This window comes from Littorina saxatilis, linkage group LG5, assembly GCF_037325665.1.
Source record: "Littorina saxatilis isolate snail1 linkage group LG5, US_GU_Lsax_2.0, whole genome shotgun sequence".
NCBI lineage: Eukaryota > Metazoa > Mollusca > Gastropoda > Littorinimorpha > Littorinidae > Littorina > Littorina saxatilis.
In genome coordinates, this window is record NC_090249.1 from 15,046,521 (window position 1) to 15,073,196 (window position 26,676).

General features: G+C 43.6%; 1 protein-coding gene and 1 long non-coding RNA gene across 8 annotated transcripts in view; one reads left to right on the forward strand and one right to left on the reverse strand.

Annotated features, from left to right (window-relative positions):
* Nucleotides 1–26,676, forward strand: part of LOC138966381 (uncharacterized) — a 223,948-nt gene that overhangs the window by 156,671 nt on the left and 40,601 nt on the right. The gene's annotated exons all lie outside the window — the stretch shown is intronic.
* Nucleotides 1–26,676, reverse strand: part of LOC138966365 (axotactin-like) — a 146,079-nt gene that overhangs the window by 115,526 nt on the left and 3,877 nt on the right. Inside the window, exon 1 of one of the 6 annotated variants that reach the window (XM_070338566.1) lies at nt 1,813–2,090. The exons of the other annotated variants lie outside the window; for them this stretch is intronic. The gene's annotated coding sequence lies outside the window, so the exon portion shown is untranslated. Of the gene's footprint in view, nt 1–1,812; nt 2,091–26,676 lie in introns of those variants that run through there. 6 annotated transcript variants of the gene reach the window in all.

Genomic DNA, 26,676 nt, shown 5'->3' on the forward strand with positions numbered 1-26,676 from the left:
CGATTGTGGAACTAAAAAGAGAGTCGTTTTCTATTCCAAAGGCTAATCACAAAACAGCATGTTTATGACAGCTGCAAAATATTAACTAAACGTATGGCCTTTTCTGCTTCTTAAAAGATAATATGAAAAGATGTGCTATGAGTCTAATGAGAAATTCTAATCGTTTCAGCTAAAAATTAAAAAAAAAGATGCAAAACGGTGCAACTGCCATATATTACACGGACATTATCGTATTTCAAGCCTACATGTCCGTCTGTCCGTCCGTCCGTCCCTCTCTTTCTCACCATACATGTGGAAAAAATAGACTCTTGGTGCTGCCATTATTGTCTTGATAGTCAGTAGCAAGCCTCCAGAAACATACGGTGAGACATGAGAAACTACTTGTGTGTGTGTGTGAGTGTGTTTGTGTGTGTGTGTGTGTGTGTGTGTGTGTGTGTGTGTGTGTGTGTGTGTGTGTGTGTGTGTGTGTGTGTGTGTGTGTGTGTGTGTGTGCGTGCGTGCGTGTGTGTGTGTGTGTGTGTCCGAAAGTTTCCAAGCAAAAGCTAGCTATTTTGCACTTGTTTTAATTGGATTCATTGCCCCGTTTTTAGAATTAGTGCGAAGGTGTAGAGCATGCGTGATGCCCGTGTTTGCACAACCATCCTCTCGTGTATCGCCGGATTATCAAAGTGTCGTGCACTGTCTGAAGCTCATACTCATTTGAATACCGAATGTCGAAACTTCGTACCAAACATTTTCTGTTATAAGCTTTTACGGCTAACTTTTCATCAGAAAGCTGTATTCAAACCTGCTGTAAAATCAATCAATACGACTGTTAACACGTACACAAAATCTCACGAATATTTCAATTAAACAAGCCTTTCATTGTCGGCAAAATTCAGAGACAAAAATAACAAAATGCAATTCAATAAACACTGCGCACATGCATAAGGGAACCGTTATCTAGAACTATGAACGCACAAGCTGACGATAATCTGATACGCCACTCCACACAGGCATTACATTGTGCAGTTACTGACACAATAATCCCCTTGTCTGGCTGCAAGGGAAAGTGTGCCAGCTATAAAGATATATTATGTAAACAGTCATTGCCAGAGTACCGACCACTAATAGCTCGTGGACATCGTAAACACACTTGAAAACCATACGTGCATTATCCTCGTACCGTACTGTTGACTGTCACAATACATCTCAAAACTCAGACGTTTTGATAAATGCTGAGAATAATAGTGCTAATGGAGGATAACGGTGAAATTGTTTAATATTAATAACCCTCCTCCTATAGACTTTCGCGTATGAGATTGACAGAAGCTATTCACGAAATGCCAGAAGAATGATACACACAATCAGCCCTTATGATACAAACAGAAATATGATTTTACAACTAGAAAGATTCTAAAGTTTTATTTCCACAGGCTTCTGTAGTTGTGACAAGAGTTCTCACATTGAGATACAATGGACACAATAAACACTCTCGCGGTTTAGATTTGCAATCACATGTTCATTCAGTACTTATCAAAAGCACGATTTCTCGATTCTAGCTCCGTTCTCAAATGCATGGTCATAAGCTTTACGTGTTGATTTTAATCGATGTGCGTTTTACATATATATATATATGCGACGTTAGGTTTTGGGATATTATCAGACAAAGACATTGTTTAGAACAAAAACGGTGTGTGCTTCACAGTAACCTTCTACGCTCCTGCCCAGGGGTAATCGGTGTGAGTTGATATCAAAGACAACAACATCAGATATTATTATCAGAACATTAAAACAAAAACAAAAACCAAGAATACAACTACATGTACATACCTTTTCACCTCTATAGTTCACCACAGCATACTATCTCCACCATGTCGTGTCACAAACTCGAAGAATTAAGTATACTATTCCAAACCAATAGAGCAACAATAAACACAGTTGGAATAGAAGCACTCGTATAACTCCAAGCTAATTAACCACCACAAAAGAAACAAAAGAATTAACAAAAAAAGCTGAGTCAATTATAGAGTACCACTCACAACAGCCTATGACCTAGTATACCGGATTTACTTAAGTATAGACAGAGTAAGTACTTCGCGAAACAGGTACGAACAGGAGTAAGTAGCCCAATACACGGACCAAATCTGTCAATATCCCCAACGTGAAGTGGCTAAAGGCGGTCTCAAGTTTGTTCAAGATGGTATAATTGGCATTCAGACCTGTCGTAATTCTCACTACTCTTCCCACGCGACGAAGAAAGACTGTCAAAGTCATATTCGGTGCAAAAGGTAGAGGGTGAATTCGTGTGAAAACGACACGGGTAGGTTGGTAGGTATAGAAGAATGTGCCTCCTACAATGCCCCCCACCCCCTTCTCTTTGATGTGTGGGTGAGGTATGAATGGGCACGAGCGACGACGACGCGAGTAAAATGTGAAAAGGTGTGAATAGGGTTTAAGCTACCCCCGTACGGTCTAGTAGGGTATCGCTAGTTGTCGTTTGTCAACGGTAATGATAGCCTAGGCGTGGAAGTATTAAACGGAAGCAGAGAGAGAGAGAGAGAGAGAGAGAGAGAGAGAGAGAGAGAGAGAGAGAGAGAGAGAGAGAGAGAGAGAGAGAGAGAGAGAGAGAGAGAGGGGAGAGAGAGGGGGAGGAGACAGAGAGAGAGAGAGGGAGAGAGAGAGAGGGGGAGAGAGAGAGAGAGAGGGGGGAGAGAGAGAGAGAAAGACTGGAGAGAGGGAGAGAGAGAGGGGGGGAGACTGAGAGAGAGAGGGAGAGAGAGAGAGAGAGAGGGGGAGAGAGAGAGAGAGCGAGCTAAGAGAAAGAGAGAGAGAGAGAGAGAGAGAGGGGGAGGGAGACTCTGACTGAGATAGACCCACACAAAGTCGGGGAGAAGGCGAAGAATGTCCGAGCCATTTTGTGACATATATGCAACAGAAACCGCATGTAACAAATCATGAGATATTTCCAAACATTAGCTCGCGCGCGCGCGCGCGCACACACACACATACACACACACACCTGTCTCTTACACACACCACACACACAAACAGAGGGAGAACGAGGGGGGGGGAAGAGAGAGAGAGACGGAGAGAGAGAGATACTGATAGAGTGAGAGAGACAGAGGCAGAGACTCAGACAGACAGACAGACAGACAGACAGACAGGCAGACAGACAGACAGACAAGACAGACAGGCAGAGACTACAATTTCATCACGCTGGTCATTTCAGCATCGGAGGAGGACAGGCCGGCTGTGCAATTTCACACCGAACATAATCGGTTTCCGGTCACAGAGACCGAAATCGACGAACAGTACCCAAAAGAGGCGTGGATCCATGTATACACCGATGGATCAGCAACTAACGCCGTGCTCAATGGAGGTGCAGGCATTCTCATCCAGTTCCCTGGGGGACATACAGCTACATCCAGCGTTGCCACTGGCAAACACTGCACAAACTATAAAGCAGAAGCAGAAGCTCTCATGCAGGCCGCCTCCTTCGTTCAGGACTCCGCAGACCCTTGCTACCAAGTTGTCTTCCTCTCGGACGCCCTTTCAGTCCTTCAGGCCCTAGAGAACGACAAACTCCCACAGCTGGCCAAAGCATTACAGATGGTCAGACAAACCAGAAGAGTTGTCCTCCAGTGGATACCAGCACACTGTGGGATACCAGGAAATGAAAGGGCAGATGAGCTGGCAAAAGAAGGAGCCGTGGAAGACCAACCTGAAAACAGTGTCAGCTTTAGTGAGCAGAAGACAATCATCAAGGCATTGATGAGGCCAAGGACAAACAGAGATGACTACCACACAATGTCCAGAGAGCAGCAAGTCAACCTCATCAGGCTGCGTACTGGCCACAACAGGCTCAATGCTCACATGAACCGAAAGTTCAAGCTGGCGCCATCACCAACCTGTGCCTGCGGTCAAGAGGACCAAACAGCGGAACACATCTTACAGCGATGTCCCTTACTAGATGAGGAACGAAAAGAAGTGTGGCCGTCACCAACTCCCTTGCAGACCAAACTATACGGCAGTCGACAGGAGTTGGAGAAAACGACAACATTTATCACCAGTGCTGGACTGATTGTGTAACCTCTGCGAACGCCAAGAAGAAGAAGAAGACAGAGACCGAAAGGCGCAAGAGCTGAATATGAGTTTAATTGGACTCAACCAGAAGTCAGCATTCCAGAGCCTCGCTGGCAGAAAATCGTTGGACAATCGGCCTCATTGTCTCATTGCCTTCACGCATTTGTCCTTCACTCTTCACATGTCTGGGCATGACTCAGAATTCCAGACCCACAATGGAACGGGTGAGAAAAATCATTGACAGTCCCTGCTGCTTTTATCGTTCGGAAGACGCAAACGTAACAGGTGGAAGGAACACATCTGTCATTTTTCTGAAGTACTGGTCGCGGGGTACCAGACTTTGGATACAGACTTGGAGACTGTATACTTCACTCACATCTTGCACTGTGAGCACTGCAGACCCTCAACATTTTCCTCGTTAAAAAAGTCCAGCGAAGAATTTGCACTCATTTCAGGTGCAAAGGCGTCTGATTTACTGGTGAGTGCGGATACAAGGAACATTCGCTTATTGTTCCGTGTTCAGCGATCGTTAAGCCTCCGGGTTGTTTATGAAGGAGACATGGGTGAAAGTTTTCCGCCTTAGGGCGGAAATCCGCCAAATGAAATTGGTCAAATAAGGAATTCCTTATTTTGAAAATCTTAATTTTTTTTTTTTTTTCGCCGGCGATCCAATCCGTATTTTCTCTAACACAGTGACCGGACATCGCTGAGTCTTTGTTTCACTTTAGCGCGCGAATTATCAGACTACAGCTTGGCATTTGTTACCATTGTTTACTGTGCAAATTTGTGTGTTTGAGATACCAGGAGAGGCCTACTTTTACCCTTAAAAAGCCTGATTTTTCGTTTTCTGCTGGGCCCCCTAGCAGGGCGTTGCCCCTGCACCCCACCAGGGACTGAGCGGCCCCTGGACCCCGGCCTCATTTTCCTTATTTTCAATTCTGATCAGTTTCACCCATGAAGAGAAATACCGATAATACATTGATATAAACCCATGAGACTATAATTATGAGATGGAATGAGATGAGATGGAGTGACCGACAATTTCTCTCGAGCCACATCTATCCAATCACCAAAAACTCAGTCAACGACAGGACAAGCGATGCAGCTAACCGCATGAGTTACGAAACCAATTCCCTGTACGATTTGGCAGGTCTCGCACTTGGCACAGTGACTCGTATGGCTGAAGAACGATTACGAAACAAGTTTTCATTGTAGACTGACATACACTTGAAAAGTGCTTACGTGCATGCGCGCGAGCGCGTGTGTGTTTGTTTCGTGTGTATAAAGGATGGGTGGGCGAGCCGCTCGTTGGACTATTCAATGAAAGTATTTCTGATTTGTATTTTTGTTCATCTACCTTCTTAAAAAGTCAATAACCTCAAAGTTTTGAAACGTAATTGAGCATAAACATCTATTCGGACAGGTTTCTTAAGCAAGCAAACAAACAAACAAATAAGCAAGCAAAGATTGAAACAAACAAACAAACAAACTCACATAAACACACTGTTACAATTTACATGACATACTTTGTCTGAAGATCGTTGGTCATTTTGTCAGCGACCGCAAACGTATCTGAACGAGACTTGTTCCGAGCCTACAACATTGATTCCTTCTCGTCATAAACCCTCGTCAAACATGAGATCGCTTTCTCAAGCCCATAACACAATTGATAGAATAAAGACATCCATAAGCGGCTAGTCGAACACTAACCATGAGTTCTACCCACACCAAATATTTGACCGAGTTCTTCGGTTTTTCAGCTGTTGTTGGCAAGAGTAATACTATATTCTGTGGGTTGTGAATCAGTGCAAATCGGCCAGAACGGTGTCCAAATTGCAGCGGAATTGAGCAATTTCAAGGGGCAATCACCTCCCGGTCCACAACAGTCAAATAAGGTATTTTGTAACATTACAGGACAACAACTTCCTTTGGTCGGCGGGACGGGCAATGCGTACGGGCCAGGGTGGTGGGGGAGGGAAGATAGCTTGGCGGATGGGGCGAGGACGGAGGGCTGCGCACTTCCTGTTCGAGTTCAGCGATTTCGTTCCCTTTTGGACACGATGACATACACACGCACGCACGCACACACGCACGCACGCATAGTCACATACTCTCTCTCTCTCTCTCTCTCTCTCTCTCTCTCTCTCTCTCTCTCTCTCTCTCTCTCTCTCTCTCCCTCATATCTTTTCTGCAACCTATCTGCAAGGGCTGCAAACATATTTTTGTAACATAACATTCCGAGAATGGGATACACATTCTGCAGGATTATTCGAAGTGTCGGACTTCACAGAAGATTTACAGCTGAACTCCGAAACAATCTTCTCCGCAAACCATCCACGACACAATGTGTAACATAATTTGAATTTTACGAGCTTGTGATAAATCGGGAACGCACATTATAGGGTGACATGACACCCTTTAGTTCTACGCCTTCTTCTTTTCGAAGCTATCTCATGTCTTGCTCCTTCTCTAGGGTTTGCTTTCCATCAAGATACGCGCAAATAAATGCACGGACGAAATTGCTGCAATTGCATGACTGGTAACTTAATTCAGCCGTCACTCGGGGGTTCGCGGATCATCAGAATCGCGGAGAGATGTAATGCGGTGGTCTGATAAGATTGTGTAAGATGCCATACCCCCTGGGACTCTTGGATGCGCTGAGTGTCTGCGATAAGCTTGCAAGGCGACAGAGACCACTGCCGTAGAAGGTGGGTTTTTCCCATCTACAACTCTTTTGAGTAGTTATCATGTCAGTTTCTTGTGAGCAGTTTTTGTGGGCGGCCAATAAACCAATAAGCAACTCATTCCCCACCCCCCAACTTTTTCTCTCTTCTCTCTCCGATTTACATGCTGGAAATAAAACTGTTGATGCCCATCTGTCTTTATTGAGCGTAACGACGCAATTCCTAAAATTCATATCCTGCACGTCAAAAAATAAACTTCAACATACCATTATAGGATTCTGTCTACATTATTTTGTGTCTGATGTTGAAACGTTCACCAACAAACACTAATGCAAAAGAATGTCTCACGTTTTAACATATATCTCTTACGGTTAGTGTAAGTTCGCAAGTGACTGAGAGAGTCCATTGGTTTTCTTACCAAGTCATGCACACATTCATGGAAACGCTTCTGCTCTTTGAAAATCTACTATTTCTGTGGAAATGTATAAACACACACTCATGCAGAAAGAATAGGTTTTCGGTGCTGCCATTATTGCCTTGACGTAGCCTGGAGAAGACCCAGGACCCAACGTCAACGGTGAAACATGACAAATTATCGCACACTTTCTGTTTGTGTGAGAATGTTTGTTTGTTTGTTTGTGTGTGTGTGTGTGTGTGTGTGTGTGTGTGTGTGTGTGTTTGTGTGTGTGTGTGTGTGTGAGAGAGAGACAGACAGACAGACAGACAGACAGACAGACAGACAGACAGACAGAGCGACAGACAGAGAAACAAAGACAAAGACAAAGTCTGTGCGTGTGTTAAAACATAAATGCTCCCATGGACAGAGTGGCTTAAACGCCAAAGTGTAAGAGTTAGGACACAAAACCTCTTTATATGGCCCTTGTCACTGACATACACCCCCTGAAATCAAACTCTGCCCGGCTGACACTTTCACGTATCGACGCCAGTCCCACCAGGTGCAAATCCAAGCGTTTTACTACAAAGTCTACCTTTCATTTTCGTTTCAAATGTCATTCACACGCATGCATTTCCCGTCATAAAATCAATCACCAATAACAATGCAGAGGCGACTCTTTGTTTTACGCCTCACGACAAGCAATAAAGCATAGAAGCAAGAGAACCTCATGAACAGAGCAGCTAGAATAGAAGACAATAACAGGGCCGGACTAGGGGGGGGGGGGGGCGGGGTTATAGGGGTTGCGCAACCCTCCCCCCCCCTGGCTTAAGCATGTACCTCCCAAACGTGGTTTTTTTTTGGAGGGGGAGGAGGGGGGGGGGGGGTTTGCATCTGGATCATCATGAAATCCGAGGAGAAATCGCACCTCTCACCCCCTCATCTCTTCATTGCCTATACAGCTTGCTGTCGAATTTACCTTTTTCGTTCAAGGAGAGGCTTCCTTTCCCTCTAGAAACATCAAAAAACGTTCAGCTTCAAGGGGGCCCCACCAAGAAGCTTCGCCCCCTGGACCCCCACCAAGGGGCTTCGCCCCCTGGACCCCCATCTGTAACACCCCCCCCCCCCCCCCCCCTAGTACTTACCTAGTCCGGCCCTGAATAAACACTGACATAAACCTACTGCCGTTTATTATTTATGGACTAACACTTTTCCTGTTGATTTACAGATTCACTGACATTCGGGGACCAGGTCACGCTGAACCTTTGTCGCAGCGAAACACCAGGGTATTGCTATCAAAGATGCCTGATGATTACCGAGAATCGCCATTACATGTTACACGTTCATTTCTCTAACAGGCTGCGGCAGAGAACAAAAGCAACAAGAGAATGCGTTCAGAATGAATCGGGAATCGCCCACAAAAACCAACGGTCGGCTGGGAAGCCGTTGGAATGGGACCATCCGCCGGAAAGAAATAGTACTCGAGGGACAGATACCGCCGGCTACTGGGCGAAAATCGATATCACGGTCGGAGCACTTCGCTTAGTTTTAACGCCTGCATGAGACAGCAGCAATGGTTAAACCTTGCTCTTTACAACCTGTTTTTAGTCTTTTGCGTTCAACACTTGTTTTCTGCGGAGAACATTCTTGCCTTATACTCCCAAGGGGTCTGGCATGCAACGTCTGGTAATTTTGACGATTCCCCAAGTGTGCCTATGTAACCTAAAACACGGTTCACAAATCTTCAGGAGGAACTAACTGGAACAGAACCACTATCGTTTGAAAAGCGGAAAAGAATTGAATGTCCTTCATAAACACTGCTCGAGCGGAAACTTGGTAATGGCTATTCAACGGGTTTGAGACTTTCTAGGGACACAAAACGTGTGCGATGGTTCTGAAGACTTCTGAGAGGTGCACACTTCCGCACAAGACAGCTTTTTCAGAATTTTCTGGCGAATCAGAAAGTAAGGAGTGGTATAGAGTCAGCTAACAAAATCTGAGAAAACGAGAAAACATGATACCCATTCAAAACGTTTTACCTCTCAAAGGACACTAAACGCGTCTGATGTTTCAAAAAATTTGTTGAAAGGCACTTTTCGTACTTTGACACAAAATAACTTCAAAAGAGCTGCAGAAAACTAACTGGAACAGAGCCAACGGCGTTTGAAAGCAAGGATGCTGCTAGGGTTTATTTTATTGAGGGAATTTGTCAAAATAGGTAATACAATTTCGTCAATTTTCGAAAGTATCAGGCAGTAGTGGCGTCACCTTACCCGATGTGAACAAGTTTTGAAAAATCATTTGAAATAAGTCAAGCCATTTTCGTCGACTTTCAAGGCAAATTAGTTCAAAGAAATAACTGAAAAGTTATGATTGAAGATGATAGAACGTATACAATACTGACTGCAGTACAAGTCACTTCGTGATGCGTATATTCAAAGGGTATGACCAAAACTACGCATATAACGTCTGCAAATGTATTTTCTGAGAGCACACACTTCGACATGACGTCGTCTTCTTCTTCTTCTTCTTCTGCGTTCCCAGACATGACACCTGAAAATGGCTTCTACACAGAAATTACAGGGGGAAACAACTGGAGTTGTACCTCTGTCTCGTCCGAACATCCACGATACACGGAGCAGGTGCAGAGAAAATTTCGTGATAAATATTGTAAAGGCTAATATATATACGTGTTGGCAACAAACAAAGAACGCAATGGTGAAAATCGGCAGTTATTGACACGTAAGAAAATAGACAGATGGACCAGCATGCTAAGTCCGACAGCCACAATGCCGCTGTATGTCGATCCAACGCAATCCAGAATTTCTGTCGGGCACCACGTCGAAAAGCCCATCATTCTATCATTTAAACAAGAAGAGCAAACGCTCGATCGAGTCACTTTCGCAGTTCTGAATATTATATGAGGCATCAGATGGACAGGAAGAAATTGCTATTCACAACACAATGAGTCACGTTCACATAAAATTTGAGCCCGGTCACTTTTATAGTTTCCGAGAAAAGCCCAACGTTAAGTTGTGTGTTGCCGAACAGAAAAGGCTAGTTATCTCCCTTGTTTTTCTGATAACGTTCGTAAAAGGCTACAGATGTAAATACTTTGATGTAAAGAATAATCCTACAAAGTTTCAATCACATCCGATGAACTTTGTCAAAGATATAAAATGTCTAATTTTTCCTTTGACGCTGACCTGTGACCTTGAAAAAGGTCAAAGGTCAACGAAACCATCGTTAAAGTGTAGAGGTCATTGGAGGTCACGACTAAACAAAATATGAGCCCGATCGCTTTGATAGTTTCCGAGAAAAGTCCAACGTTAAGGTGGTGTCTACGGACGGCCGGCCGGCCGGACGGCCGGCCGAACGGCCGGCCGGACAGACTAACACTGACCGATTACATAGAGTCACTTTTTCTCAAGTGACTCAAAAAACAATTCAAGAAAAAAAGAAAAAGAAAAAAAGACATTGGCAGACTTTTCAGCTACGACGCGTTTACGAGTAATAAATATGTCTGTGCACGGTACAATTGAGAGGGTAGTTCTCATTTCCTGTCCATCCCTTTAACAATTCATTAAAGCAGCGGACGTGCAATATCAAGTTGCTGGCGTGAATCAATAGTCCATTGTTTCCGTTATGGGCCAAACCCATTAACTCTCGTTTCGTATACTCCCATAACCTCAGAAATCCCCGTCCCTTTTTTACTTACGGTCGCGTCTGGTCTACTCCTGTTTAAACTACATGTACTGCCATTCTGTCTAGCCATAAAACGGTACAATTCCCAGAGTGTCCACAAACCCATGAATTACAGGAAAACATGATCTCCTCTCTCTCTCTCTCTCTCTCTCTCTCTCTCTCTCTCTCTCTCTCTCCCTTCCTCTCTCTCTAACTCTCGGGGGGGGGGGGGGGGGGGGGTTGGGGCTGAAACCGGTCTGAGAGACAAAGCAGACGACATGGGAGACCACCAAACGTGAAGTCCATACTAATGGTCTAGACGAAATAAGAACAGACAAAGAGGATGGCACCAAAACCAATGCCAAACGGCGTTCACAATGTCCTTTTATCCTACACACGTGAGAGAGACCACTCATTAGATAACAATATCGTTCAAAACACACGTGACGACGTGTGTGTATCATGTAAATGAGGTCATGTCAAGCAAGTCTGGCAAGGACCTGTTTTTCCACTGCTTATGATGCCAAAGTCACCGAGACAAACGTCATTACGGAGAAGAACAAAAAAATGCGCTCGCTAATTCCCCTCGATGGTTTTTTAGAACTAACACGTCACGCTACACTTTCAGAGTGACGTTTCTTTGCTTTGACGAAAAAGAATGCACGAGGCTTTGGAAGAGATCGAGGTTCCAAAAGAAGCGTCTTCAATTTCGCCGCCTCGACTGCGGGACGTTTTGAGTAAAATACACGTAAGTACAGTATGTAGGATAAACAGAATACAGCATGGCTTGCTGTGTCGTACCAGATTTACACTCGTTGCTTTTTCAAATAATGAACAGCTCGTTAAAATAACAACTCGTGTAAATCTGGTACGACACAGCAAGCCATGTAGGGGAAGGGCTCCTAATATGGACCACTTTTTGTTTCATGCTGATAACTAGCTTGTTTTCTTGCAAAGAAGTTTCATTTTGTGTTTGGTAGTCCTTCTCTCTTAGGTTAACCGTTAGGCCTAATTAGAGTGAAATAGCTTTGATAGACATTCAGCAAAAATTAAATACAGAAAAAACCACAAAGGGTCCATATTAGGAGCCTGGGCGCCTAATATGGACCAGTGAAGCGGCCTTCACGAATCACTGTAAAAAGCCCCCTATATTTCAAAATAACATAATACAACTTAGTGTACAAGTCAGCCTAATTAAAATATGCTCTAGATTTATCTGTTTCGGGTTGATGAGAGCATTATTTGAAGCACACCAGGAAACTAAAAAAGCTTATCAAAAACAGAGTGAAAATAAGTGAAATTATCAACTTCCACAAAAAGAACCCGTTATGTTGCTTTTTTTTTAAATCTCGAGGGCTAGTTATAGGTTATTTCCAGCAAGCTTCTTAATGAATTAATGAAAATAGCCTTTAGCTTTTATTTTCTTCGATTTGTTGAAGGTGGTCCATATTAGGGGACTCGCACATACTTTGAGATTTTGCTACTATTTTTTGTTTGCAGTAGAAACTCGGGGTCAACACTGCTAGAATGTAACAAATACGGTTTTAGCTGTCATATATAGCAATTCTTGTGTGATAAAAGCTTTGGCTATGGACAGAAACGAGTCCGTTTTAGGCGGCAAATTTAGAGTGAACGCTGCCAAAAGTGAAGAAAAGAGAAAAAGCCTAACGGTTTTGAGATTTGTATTTCTGCAACTGTTTTGACATGTGCAAGTTATCTAGAGAGGGTGAATACAGCGAATAAAACTTTTTTGAGCGCTCTAGCGCCGTTAGTTTGTCAGAACATGAGGTGGTCCATATTAGGAGCCGGTCCCCTACACAGCCGCAACTAACAAAACATGAAAGATAAAGTAGGACGGAATAGAATAGCTGCCAAAAAGTTTGCATTTTTAACTCGGGGACTGTCAAAGGCCGGAAAACACCATTATTATGTGCATAACCTTTTCAGTGATGGGCGTGTGGGTTGTCAAAGCATGGCGTCAACGAGCAAATTTGTTGTCTACAGAGAAGAGCAAGGCAGGTCACTGTGACCCGACCTTGACCCAGGGATTCAGAATAATGGAACTTGAAAAACTGATGTGCTTGGCAAAGAGAAAAAAAAACCACAAAAAATAATCGCGCTCCTTGTTTTCTGTTGACTTCCATTTTCCCTGCATGCTCGCCAGAGAATGAACGACATCAGTAATTTATAATGATCAGGATTCCTGAATATGTAACTTAGAAAATGGAGTTGTTGCTATGGCGACTTGGTCAACGAATGTATTCGGTTTAAAAGACCTCTACTTTATGTTCTTAATGAATTTGCTAAAACAAATCTGTGCTATTCTGCTCCGCAATATCTAATATTTCAATGTCAATGAAAATTGACACAAAGAGAAAAACACGATGAGGTTGAATGCAGGTATTCTATTGCTTGCTTGCTTTTACATGTAGTTTGTTCTTTACTGCGTTTGTTAGGTTTGCTTGACATGGCATCATTCCGCTGTTTGTTTGTTCTTTTGTTTGTTTAATTTGCTTGTTTTCTTCAAGACAATGATTTATTGCGCACACACCATGTATTATTGTAAATGTTAAATATATGATTTGCGGGTTCGCTCTCCCATGTGCGATAATTTTGGGTGTGGTTTGCCTTTAACATTATCGTGCCGCAGGCTTTGATCCTTTGCACAAAGCAGCTACAACAATAAAGAATGTTCCACTAATCACCTTTAGGAAATAACTGAGAGGGCAAATAGGCTCAGTAAAATACCACACATATAGCAAATTGGTCTTGATGGATAGGTTCTGTCTTTTCCAATTGGCAGAACCCATTTAGCATCTCAAATACTGTATGCATCGCGGTCACGATTCTGTTTTTCAGAATAGAACACTGGAATTGATGAAGTAACCATTTCTTTTCAAAAACAGGTGAAGTATCGACCTAAGACACAGTATTGTTCACTGAACTGACTTAACTTCGCATGCGTAAGAGTACAAGGACTGAGTCCATTGTATAAAGTATTGAAAGGAACCGCAGAGGCGTGGTGGTAAGACGTCGGCCTCCTAATCGGGAGGTCGTGAGTTCGAATCCCGGTCGCTGCCGCTTGGTGGGTTAAGAGTGGAGATGTTTCCGATCTCCCAGGTCAGCCCCCTTCGTGTGTACACGCAAGCACAAGACCAAGTGCGCACGGAAAAGATCCTGTAATCCATGTCAGAGTTCGGTGGGTTATGGAAACACGAAAATACCCAGGATGCCTACTCAACGAAAGCGGAGTGAAGCTGACTATGCTCTCAAAGTATAGTGTGGGGAACCCAAATGGGCAAACGAGCTCACACGTAACCAGACAATTCTGGAACGCTGGAGAAGAAGAAGAAGAAAGTCTGGACTATTATGACATATTTTTTCATTCAGGAATGTCATCCCTGCGTGCCAGTGTGTGCCTGCCACTACAACACACCTCAGGGGAGCTGAATTGCTCTAATGGGCGAAAGTCGTAGATGTCTAAAGTGAGAATGTGCCATTCCTGAAAGGAAGATGATCAAACTCATTTATAGACTGATAAACAAACATATTTACAGAGAGAGAGAGAGAGAGAGAGAGAGAGAGAGAGAGAGAGAGAGAGAGAGAGAGAGAGAGAGAGAGAACTCAGAACTTTATTACATAAGGATAAAGGTTTTAGGCTTAGCCTAATCTTCCAACCTGTCCTTGGAACATAATTATATAGAGAATAATTGTAAAAGAGAGAGAGAGAGAGAGAGAGAGAGAGAGAGAGAGAGAGAGAGAAAGAGAGAGAGAACTCAGAACTTTATTACATAAGGATAAAGGTTTTAGGCTTAGCCTAATCTTCCAACCTGTCCTTGGAACATAATTATATAGAGAATAATTGTAAAAGAGAGAGAGAGAGAGAGAGAGAGAGAGAGAGAGAGAGAGAGAGAGAGAGAGAGAGAGAGAGAGAGAGAGAGAGAGAGAGAGAGAGAGAGAGAGAGAGAGAGAGAGAGAGAGAGAGAGAGAGAGAGAGAGAGAGAGAGAGAGAGAGAGAGAGAGGAGGGGGCAACGAAAACAAGCCCATCACACAACGCTTCGTCATTCAGAGCGAACACGGTCTTGTTTTGATCACCACGCTATTAAAAAATAAAGAAAACAGGAAATATACTCCAAGTTGCCGAACCGTACTTTCTTCACATTTCCGCAGGACAGTGACCACCCATGCACACTATGCCACCCCACACATTACTGCACCCCATGCGGCGACCAAGACCTAGCATCCGGGCCTCGACAACTGACGCGCCTTCATCCCCCAGGTATGTACCATCGTCTTTGAAGCCGGGATTTTACAGCGACCTCATGCTGAGGATGATATTTACAGAGAGAGCAGGCGTCCCGAGGGGCAAAGTGTCGGAGACGCCGCAGGTGCAACACGAAACGCGGTAATTGTTTTCAAAAGATACGCGGGAAGCCGGCTTCGCCCTAAGCCATCCATGGGCGCGGGCCCACCGGCAAGGGAAATATACTATGTTTGAGATATTATAGGTAGACCTTCTCCAGCTAGCGTGCTTCCTCTGTCGGTGTTTGGTTGTTTGGGGAACGGGCTATGGGAGTACCCCTGTCCCTCCTCCCTGAATAGCTCTCAGCAATACGATGTTGACTTGGTTTGCTAATGATGCATCCCTTCAAATGGGGCTGTGGCCACATTACATAAATAAACCGTCTATGTCCATTCTGCTTGTTCGTCCTTTTCACTATATAACAACTGTAAAGCTTAATATTAATTACGCAAAGTCGACATCGCTAAGTCTACTTCCCAAAGCTTTGGCACTGAAGATTTGGTAAAAAGAGTCTTCGCGAAGTCACGTTCGGGCTCATTTAAGGGCTGTCTTTACGGCTGAGTCATTGACTTGAAAAATTCCATAGGTTAATACACACTTACCTGTGGTTCTTTTCTTCTTCCTTTACTTCTTTAAGGTGTTGTTTCCGTTTTTGTGCATCCAGATTCAATGTCAAAATGGCGTCTGGCATTTTGTCATGCCACTATATGGAACTTGTGACACAACACAAGAAACTTGATTAAACATCACTGGTGTCAACTTTGAAGAGCAATATATATTTGTTCTAGATGATTTCTACGTGGGGTGCCGTCCAGAGACTGGCCCAGAACAGACAGGAGTGGAGGTCTTTCGTTGCTGCCCTACATGCCAACCAGTACAACGGGCAGTAAGTAAGTAAGCAAGTAAGATGATGTGTTTTTCCCCTCGTATCTCATGGTATGGTGTAACGATCTAAACCGGCCAGAGTGAGAAAAAAACCGTTCAATTAAACACGAACCTCTCATGCGGTCACTGACTCCCCACATTTCCTGCCCTCCTACCCTTCACCAAGCTAAAATCTACCTGCCGTATCTCTAGTAATTACCGGACAAACAGCGAAAATATACCCTACATTTTTCAGCGCACATTTTATCCCCCCCCCCCCCCCTTACTTATGAGGCACTAGAAGTGTACTCAAAAGCGCATCGCGTCCACCCAACCCATTCAAACACAGGAAATGCGATCCCGCTAATAACAAATAAAGCGCATCAAAAACCCTCCTGAAGATTCGCAAGTAGTGTATACAATCTGCTGTATACAGTTGACATCGCTTTTCCTCTTCTTCTTCTATTTCCAAAGCCGGATCTCTCCATTGTAAGCGTGTGTCAATGTCGCAGGGGCTCAGTCGTGGTGTCGCCGAGTGCATTTCCCTGCACCGACCGTCGCAAGTACAGACCCCTTTTTATGTGCGCTCCTTCCTTGTTTTGTGTCATCTTCATCTTGATTGTTACATTTCTGCCGCGGTTAGCGTGAAGTGTGTGGGTTGTAAGGAGTGTGTTCCCTATTCCCACTTCCCACCAAAGACGATCAAAACAACGCTCACAGTTATCTTATTCCAGTTCTGATCTTCCCCCCATGTTGACCTAGCATATAACCACGTTATGTCCCAAATAGACACTAGTTCTGGGGACAGAAAAACCAAGTTAGCATAGCATCCCCCATGTTTGATTTTTCACAACCCTACATATGGGGCTGAGGCCATTACATGAATAAACCGTCAATGTCGTCCTTTTCACTATATATAACAACAACGAATTGCAAAGGGTTCTCAAAATGAAAGAGAACGGAGATATGATGAACAATAGGAGGTGCTGGAGAACCTAATAGTTGTCCATCAGTAGCAGCGGAAACGGGTCAACGCAGGCGACAAGATAACTGAATTAACCGCCTTGTCAACTGAGCGAAGAGGACCTTTGACAAAAGTCTCACAAGACCGGCGGTGTCGAGATAATTTCTTCTGTTACATGACAACACGGCAGCGGTCTTTTGGGTCAACACAGAGCGTGCGGACATTGACAACCCAATTAGGTAAAGCCCTGGTGACAGGCAACTTTTACACCCTCGCTAAGCCTTCGGTCGTCTGAACGAAATGACTCCCGGTTACAGCAAAACGATCACTGTGCCTCGCCGCTTTAAGAGCAACACAAACCAATGGTGGTGGGGGGTAATCTGGTTGTTGGTTGACCAACCTTTTCTGATATTCTAAAAATCTATAAAGAAGCGATCTCTTAACTGTGCCATGACCAAGCTTGCAACCGCAACACGGTGGTAAGGCGTCCGCCCAGTGAGCGGGAAGTCGTGGGTTCGAACCCCGGCCGGGTCATACCTAAGACTTTAAACTTGGCAATCTAGTGGCTGCTCCGCCTGGCGTCTGGCATTATGGGGCTAGTGCTAGGACTGGTTGGTCCGGTGTCAGAATAATGTGACTGGGTGAGACATGAAGCCTGTGCTGCGACTTCTGTCTTGTGTGTGGCGCACGTTAAATGTCAAAGCAGCACCGCCCTTCGTGGTGGACTGGGCGTTAAGCAAACAAACAAACAAACAAACCAAGCTTGCAAGTTGTGTTTATGTTCACGTCACGTTTTGAATATGGATTCGTCATTTCCATCAACAGCATCCAGAACATCCCGCTCCAGCATGAGTTCGAGATTCACGGATATGAAATGAGTCCATGTTGTACCGGCAAAGGGAAATTGCATATGATGACTTATCCTACATACGTGAGACAGACACCCGTGAGATAATAATCGTTCAAATCACACGTGTGTATAATTATCATGTAAATGAGGTCATGTCAAGCGAGACTTGCGGGGACCTGTTTTTCCACTGCTTATGATGCCAAAGTCACCGAGACAAACATCATTATAGAAACAAAAATTGCGCTCGCTAATTACCCTCGGTGAATCTTTAGAACTAGCACGTCACGCCACACTTTCAGAGTGACGTTTCTTTGCTTCGACGTACTAGATTGCACGAGGCTTTAGAAGAGATCGAGGTTCCGTTGCTTTTTCCGTTGCTTTTTCAAATAGTGAACAGCTCGCTTTCGCTCGCAGTTCAATATTTAAAAAAAACAACTCGTGTAAATCTTGTACGACACAGCTAGCCATGTAGTATTCTCTATATCTCTAATTACCAACAGAAGAATACAAGTGAAGATAACATATCTTATTTCAAAAAATGAATGCGCGGAGGGATCCAATCAGTATATTCAATCAGAAGAATACATGGCGAGATGACATCTTTAATTCCCAACAGAAGAATGCACGGGGAGATCGCAAAATTAAATTCACAATTTACATGGCGAGATCACATCTTATTTTTCAAACAAAATGCAGGGACCCGAGGAGATAGCAACTTTAATTCCCAACAGAAGAATGCACGGGGAGATTACATCTTTAATTCCCATAAGAAGAATACATACGGAGATCACAACTTTATTTTCCATCAACATGCAGGGACACGAGGAGATAGCATCTTTAATTTCCAACGGCAGCAGCAGCAGCGGATGAGAGCCATTACTGGAGAAGCGGTCCCTTTGACAAGCTGGAGACTTGACATTGTTGATACAGTGGGCGGGCCTCGTGACAGGGAGCAGTGTGACACCCACCCCTAATAGCCACCCGACACCCGACCGCCCCCTCCGCCCCCAGTCGCACTGGAACTCGCCGCGACAGAGCCGTGCCTCGTGATATCAAGTTCTACGCTGTCATTTTCCTGGTAAAAGATACCAATTTTAAGTGAAGATAGTGAGTTTTCCTTTTCACAACCACCCCCCACCCCCTAACCACCGCTTACACACACTAAGCTGGAACTTGTCGCCACAGACACATCCCTCCTGGCGTAAAATTCTATTCAGTCATTTTTGAGGTAGATGACAACTTGGAAGTGAAGTTGGTGTGTGCTTTTTCTTCTCATTTTCCCAAAGCACGCCCGATCTCAATAAAGATCTTTGAGCGTAAATTTACAGTCATTTTCCCGGTAGAAGATGACAATTTGAAGTGAGGGTGGCGGGAGTTTTCCGCCAATTTTCCCAACGCAAAACAAACCTGATCTCAATACAGATCCCTGTGCCTGTTCTTTTGAGAGCAGACGAAGAGACTAAAGGGTCTGAAACCCCATTCTTGTTCTTTTCATACTGGCTTTCCTGGGATTAGCATAGTTTTCAGCTCCGTTTCGAAATAAGAGGGTCATAACCCTCATTAGTATGCATGGGTCGGTAAAAGTGATCCCGAATCGAGATCGTTTGCACAAAACTCCAACAAGACGTTTAAAAGAAGTTTCTCTGCGTGTTTGCTCCGTGCTACAAAGATTCAGCAACATTTGACGAATCGACACCACAGAACTGTGTCCAAATACACTGTCGTTTGTGGTTATGGATTGTACTCATAGAACCAGGTGTGTCTTGATTATGTTATAAGTAATAATAGTTAACATAATTTGTTCTTTGTAAGGCCAAACGGACACGACAGAAATTGGACACAGAATTAGAAGCCTTATGCCATAGTCAGATGATGGTTCTTCTGCATGTTTACACAGTGCAGAGATACATGACATCGAGTAGAGCAGGCTCGGAAAAAAAGAACCATTTGCAAAAAAATAAAACTACAAGACACATTATTCACGAAGACTTTGTTTATTCATATAACTATAAGAGCTTCAGAGCATGCGATACAGGAAGATTTTATTTATCCATATACAGGGTGGCCCAAAAACGTTGAAATTGGCCACCCTGACGAACGAATTCCCTTGGCCACCCTACTCCCCTGATCTCAACCCACCCGACTACTTTCTGTGAGGGTACCTCGAGGACAGGATATACGGCAACAATCCCCAGACCCTGGCAGCTCTGAAGAACAACATCAGCAGGGAAATGAGGCGCATACCAGCTGACATGATTGGACAAGTCGTGGACAATTTCAACGTTCGTGTTGCAGCAGTTCTTCAACGAAGAGGAGCCTGGATAGAGCATATTATCAACTACTAAGGACAGACCAGTTTCTACCAAATTTGCAAGACATAATCTCCCATCATTCAGCTATTGTTTGGTGAACAGATGTTCTAAATCTCTCTTCGCAATCAAAAATGAGATCAAAAAGAAAATAGGGCGCTGTTTTTGGACCACCCTGTAAGAGCTACCAGACACCATTCTGATAAGCATCGCTCCACGGCTATTGCCAGTTGTCTCTCTGACCGGACGCTACAGTCCTACGCGAATCTATCAAATCAAAAATACAGAGTTATCTTCCATATGTTTTTCGCGAGCACTGATCTAAATTTGAGATCAGTGTTCGCGAGACGAAAATGATTGCAGATTGGCCGACTTCGACAGTGATCTCCTTTCTGTTCTTCACAGTTATGATAAAGACATCGTTCTAAGGTCAAAACAAGTCGAAATTTTGGGACTGCTGCCGGAAGGAGACCGTTATATGGTTTCATCACTGTCAACTGGTTACAGAAAAAATCGTCTGCTCCAGTTAGCGCCGAAACCAAACGGTTGATTATCACGTGACACTTTTGCCATATTTAGAGTTGTTTGCACAGTAAATACAGCCGCGAAAAATAGCTCGCTTGAAACTGTCTTACATATCAATTCCTTTGTAATTTAAAAATTACAAAACACCATGAAAAATCATTATCGACGATCGCGAATCTGCTTATATCAATAATACATTACAAAAAGCTCTAAATATGTAAAAACAAAAAAAACAAAAAAATCGAAGGCATCCTGTCAGGGATAGAATGAGCCGAACTCATTTTGACCTGAGTTCAGGATGACCAGACACATGATACAAGACTCGATTTATTCATTCAGGTAACAAAGCTGTCTATCGAGAAAAAAAATCGGGTTAATGCGCTCTCAATCGTCTAACAATAAAGAGGTTAAGTTCAGCCACTAACCAAATAAACCTGGAACATTTCCTCGCGTGTTTTTTTTATTTCCTGAACTAGGGCAAAAACTCAAGACACAGGTCACACCCGATTGACACTTCGAGTTAGATGTTTACCGGCATCCACTTTAGCGGGACACCTCGGGCTGGAATCCAGCGGTAAACATACGGGTAGAGGGCGAGAGCCGTCTCGTATGCATGGGGAATTTACCCAGCTTCTCTCGAATTTCTTGTCGTGGCTTTCGCGCTGAAGAGCTTAGAAGTCCCACTAAGTACTGTAAACTGCGTTGCAGAAAGGGAAAGAGTCACATGGAAAAGTGGTGGAAAAGACAAACACCTTGCATCTGTTAGATATACACAAAATACTAGCAAAAAGCCTGCGTCAGTGGAAGTATGCTATACGTAGGTGCGTGCTGCTGTCATGAAAAAATCCTTCTGTTTAATTTATTGTTTAAGATTTTTGAGAAAAAAAAACAACCCCCCACACACACACACAAACAAACCACACACAAAAATACTTGTTGGTTCTGTGCAATACGTACACCTGTTAGTGTTAGCATTGTACCAGGTCAGTGTTAAAACATATGTTCAGCTTTCTGAAAAAGCATGATAAATGTATCCACAAAAAACCATTCAAAACCATGAAGATCTCCCTCGAATATATTCGATGTGGTCGTCATTCTGTTGCTTTAAGAAAATGCCACCAAAGAAAGTGGGGGCATACTTGAAAAATGATTGTGGGGTGAGCAAGGTTTTCACAATTAAATGATGTCAAGTGCCGCGCAGCAATGAAAGACTACGCCACGATAACATCGACGTATACCACAAAAACCAACAAAACCATGATTGGAATCACTTAAGTCATTAATCTCACGTATCATGCTCTTAAAAGACCCGCCATTTTTTTTAAACACTTCTACCCCATTACATGAAACCCCATACCAGTGGTACCGCTCACCTACATTTTATGACAGAATTAATACCCGGTAAAGTGCCCACCCTGGGGCGAAGCAATTCACCCTTAGTGTAACATAGATGAGAGAGCACACCATGGGGTGCATGCAGAAGCCGTGAACCGTCCAAACACCTTGTTTGTTACCTGGGGACGACGAGGGAGACATCGTCACCAACATGCACATTACTTTTTGCCTGAATGAATGGACAGGAAGAGTTGTGCGGTTCTTCAACCCGCCAAATAAAGGATGACAGCTGAATACGTAACAAGCACGCCGCGTGCGCGAGTAAATCACTGGAGTAATTGAAAAGCTGGCAACTAATAATTAAACTGACACCGTACAAATCGGTCAAGTCGTGAGAAATTGACACCAATGCTTTGAGATTTGATTTCCTTTTTTTGTATTGCTGTTTTGCTGACAAAAAAGCATGTCATGCATTTATCCTCTAAATGTGTCCAGAAACTGAGACACGTCGGATGTCTTGCTTTTATTCAGTCAAGAAGACAGAAGAAAGGACAGAACGGAAAAGAAACCCCCCGCGGGTTAGGGGGAAGAATTTACCCGATGCTCCCCAGCATGTCGTAAGAGGCGACTAACGGATTCTGTTTCTCCTTTTACCCTTGTTAAGTGTTTCTTGTATAGAATATAGTCAATGTTTGTAAAGATTTTAGTCAAGCAGTATGTACGAAATGTTAAGTCCTTTGTACTGGATACTAGCATTCTCCCAGTAAGGTCATAATTATATTGTACTGCGTTGCAAGCCCCTGGAGCAATTTTTTTATTTGTGCTTTTGTCAACAAGAAACAATTAACAAGTGGCTCTATCCCATCCCCCCCCTCCCCCTTCCCCGTCGCGATATAACCTTGAACGGTTGAAAACGACGTTAAACACCAAATAAATAAAGAAAGAAAGAACGGAAAAGAAAGTTTACAGGAGTAGGAATATATTACATCGGTGAAAAAGCGACGACATCAAGACACGCGGAGTTTGAGAGAGAGTAGAAGGGAGATTGAAAACCTAAAAGGTCGAACGATCATGCATTTATTTTCCAATTGCTGAGACACGTCGGATGTCTTGCTTTTATTCAGTCAAGAAGACAATAGAAAGGACGGAACGGAAAAGAAAGCTTACAGGAGTAGGAAGATATTACATCGGTGAAAAAGCGACGACATCAAGACACACGAAGTTTGAGATTGAGAGAGAGGGGAAGGGAGATAGAGATCGAGAGGGGAAGGGAGATTAAAAACCTAAAAGACGGGCGCTGTGGCGTAGTGGATGAGACATCGGCCTCCTAATCGGAAGGTCGCCAGTTCAAATCCCGGCCGCGGCCGCCTGATGAGTTAAGGGTGGAGATTTTTCCGATCTCCCAGGTCAACTTGTGTGCAGACCTGCCAGTGCCTTATCCCACTTTGTGTGTACACGTAAGCACAAGTCCAAAAGCGCACGGAAAAGATCATGTAATCCCTGTCAACGTTCGGCGGGTTACAGAAACACGAAAATAACCAACATGCTTCCCCCGAAAGCGGCGTATGGCTGCCTGAATGGCGGGGTAAAAACGGTCACAACGTAAAAACGTGGGAGTTTCAGCCCATGAACGAAGAAGAAGAAAACATAAAAGGTCGACCGATCGAGTCACGTAAGCTACGTATTATATATATTTATATGGGCAGCCTGTGCTGCAGGAAGGGGTAACTGCGTTGTTTCCAGATGCAGAGGACAATAGCTCAGTTGGACCCGGATACAAAATAATTATATGAAATATATACATATCGGTTATAATACCCTGGCAGAAAAAGAAAATTGTTGTATCAGAAGACATACTGCGTGGCCGCCTAGCTATTGGACATTCGAACTGCATGGGGTCAGAAGAATGCGTCGGATAAAAAAAAAAACAAGTCGCGCGCAAATACAACATTTAGTCAAGTAGCTGTCGAACTCACAGAATGAAACTGAACGCAATGCAACGCAGCAAGACCGTATACTCGTAGCATCGTCAGTCCACCGCTCATGGCAAAGGCAGTGAAATTGACAAGAAGAGCGGGGTAGTAGTTGCGCTGAGAAGGATAGCACGCTTTTCTGTACCTCTCTTCGTAATCCAAACATATCATATCTATATGTTTTTGGAATCAGGAACCGACAAGGAATAAGATGAAAGTGTTTTTAAATTGATTTCGAAAATTTAATTTTGATAATAATTTTTATATTTTTAATTTTCAGAGCTTGTTTTTAATCCAAATATAACATATTTATATGTTTTTGGAATCAGAAAATGATGGAGAATAAGATGAACGTAAATTTGGATCGTTTTATAAAAAAAAAAATATTTTTTTACAATTTTCAGATTTTTAATGACCAAAGTCATTAATTAATTTTTAAGCCACCAAGCTGAAATGCAATACCGAAGTCCGGGCTTCGTCGGAGATTCCTTGACCAAAATTTCAAGCAATTTGGTTGAAAATTGAGAGCGTGACAGTGCCGCCTCAACTTTCACGAAAAGCCGGATATGACGTCATCAAAGACATTTATCCAAAAAATGAAAAAAACGTCTGAGGATATCATACCCAGGAACTCTCATGTCAAATTTCATAAAGATCGGTCCAGTAGTTTAGTCTGAATCGCTCTACACACACACACACACACACACACACACACACACAGAGACAGACAGACAGACACACAGACACACATACACCACGACCCTCGTCTCAATTCCCACCTCTATGTTAAAACATTTAGTCAAAACTTGACTAAATGTAAAAACATGCGTAAAAATGAACGGAAAGAGAGAGAGAGAGAGAGAGAGAGAGAGAGAGAGAGAGAGAGAGAGAGAGAGACTGAGAGAGAGAGAGAGAGAGAGAGAGAGAGAGAGAGAGACAGAGAGAGAGAGAGAGAGAAGCATCATTATCTTTATTTCCGAGGTTTGTGACATGATCTGCTTTTTGTCAACTAGTCCTCGCCGGGAAAGGGACCATAAGGAAAAAGTAAAGAAAGATCGAGCGAAAGAGAGAGAGAAAGCGAAAGAGAGAGAGAAAGCGAGAGAGAGAGAAAGCGAGAGAGAGAGAAAGCGAGAGAGAGAGAGGGGGTAGGACAGAGACAGTTAAAAAGAGAGAGAGAGAGAGAGAGAGAGAGAGAGAGAGAGAGAAGAGAGACAGACAGACAAGACAGACAGAGACAGTGTGAGATAGAAGACAGAGAAAAGGACGAATAGAAGAAAAGGTGTAGGTGGAAGTCGTGCGGAGGGGTGAGGGGACAGATAAACCAATGAAGAGATAAAGCCAAAGAAAAATGTACCACAACTCCCTATGGGTGCTGGCCCGGATCTGATTGAGCGGTATTTGATGTTCTCTGTTGTTGCAACTCGCGTGAGTCACACCAATACAATGAATAGGAGACCCCCTGGGTGCTCTGGTATGGATCTGCCGAGTTTTACTGCCGTGGAAAGTATTGATAAAACGAAATGAAGAGTTGAGCTTTAACTACCCCGCCACTGTTGGTTCTTGTGGACAGGGCTCGAGTGCTTCTCAGTCACACAGAAATGTTAGTAGTGGGTGGCCGAGTGGTAACGCACTTGCGCTCGAAAGCGAGAGGTTGCGAGTTCGACCCTGGGTCAGGGCGTTAGCAATTTTCTCCCCCCTTTCCTAACCTAGGTGGTGGGTTCAAGTGCTAATCTTTCGGATGAGACGAAAAACCGAGGTCCCTTCGTGTACACTACATTGGGGTGTGCACGTTAAAGATCCCACGATTGACAAAAGGGTCTTTCCTGGCAAAATTACTGTACTGTATAGGCATAGATAAAAAATGTCCACCAAAATACCCGTGTGACTTGGAATAATAGGCCGTGAAAAGTAGGATATGCGCCGAAATGGCTGCGATCTGCTGGTCGATGTGAATGCGTGAAGTATTGTGTAAAAAATTCCATCTCACACGGCATAAATAGATCCCTGCGCCTTGAGTCCGAGTCTGGAGATACGCGCGCGATATAAGACTTCATATATTAACATAAGTAGTATCTGACGTCGAAGAAACGATTTGCCTTCCAGGGATTATCAGCTGGTTCATTGTAAGTTATGCCCTCTCTAACTGTCCATGTCTGTGAGTCTGTGTCTGTCTCTGTTTCTTTCTTCCGGGACGTCCTCCCGGACAATATTATTTAACTTTTGAAATGAGATCAAGATTTTAACAAGATTTGAAGTAGCCGCAAGTGTGAAAAGACATGAGCTTTTTATAACCTCCTTCATTTTACTAAGAAAAAACATAAATGCAAATACATGTAGATTCAAACACGGCGACCACCTTGTAAACTGAGAAAGGAAACGAACCTAAATCGGTCCCGCATGGCCGATACTGTTGGAGGGACGTTAAAAAAAGAAGAACCAACCAACTCTGTTTCTCTCTGGCACTTTCACGGCATTGTTAAAGGCTGACATAGTCCTATTTAATTAGTTTAATTACTTCCAGGGCTTTCCCCATCGTTGCGGGGATGTATAAATTAAGCTTCCTGCAAAGTTTTAGGTTTGAAGTCCTTACCAATTACGAGAAATAATGAATTCTTTATCATTGTTTAACAACAGTTCTCCAGGACTTGGGCTATTATTAGACCGTTGACGTCACTTCGTGACGTTTCGTAAACCAAAGATGGCGTTTGAGACTGTTCTGTTTATA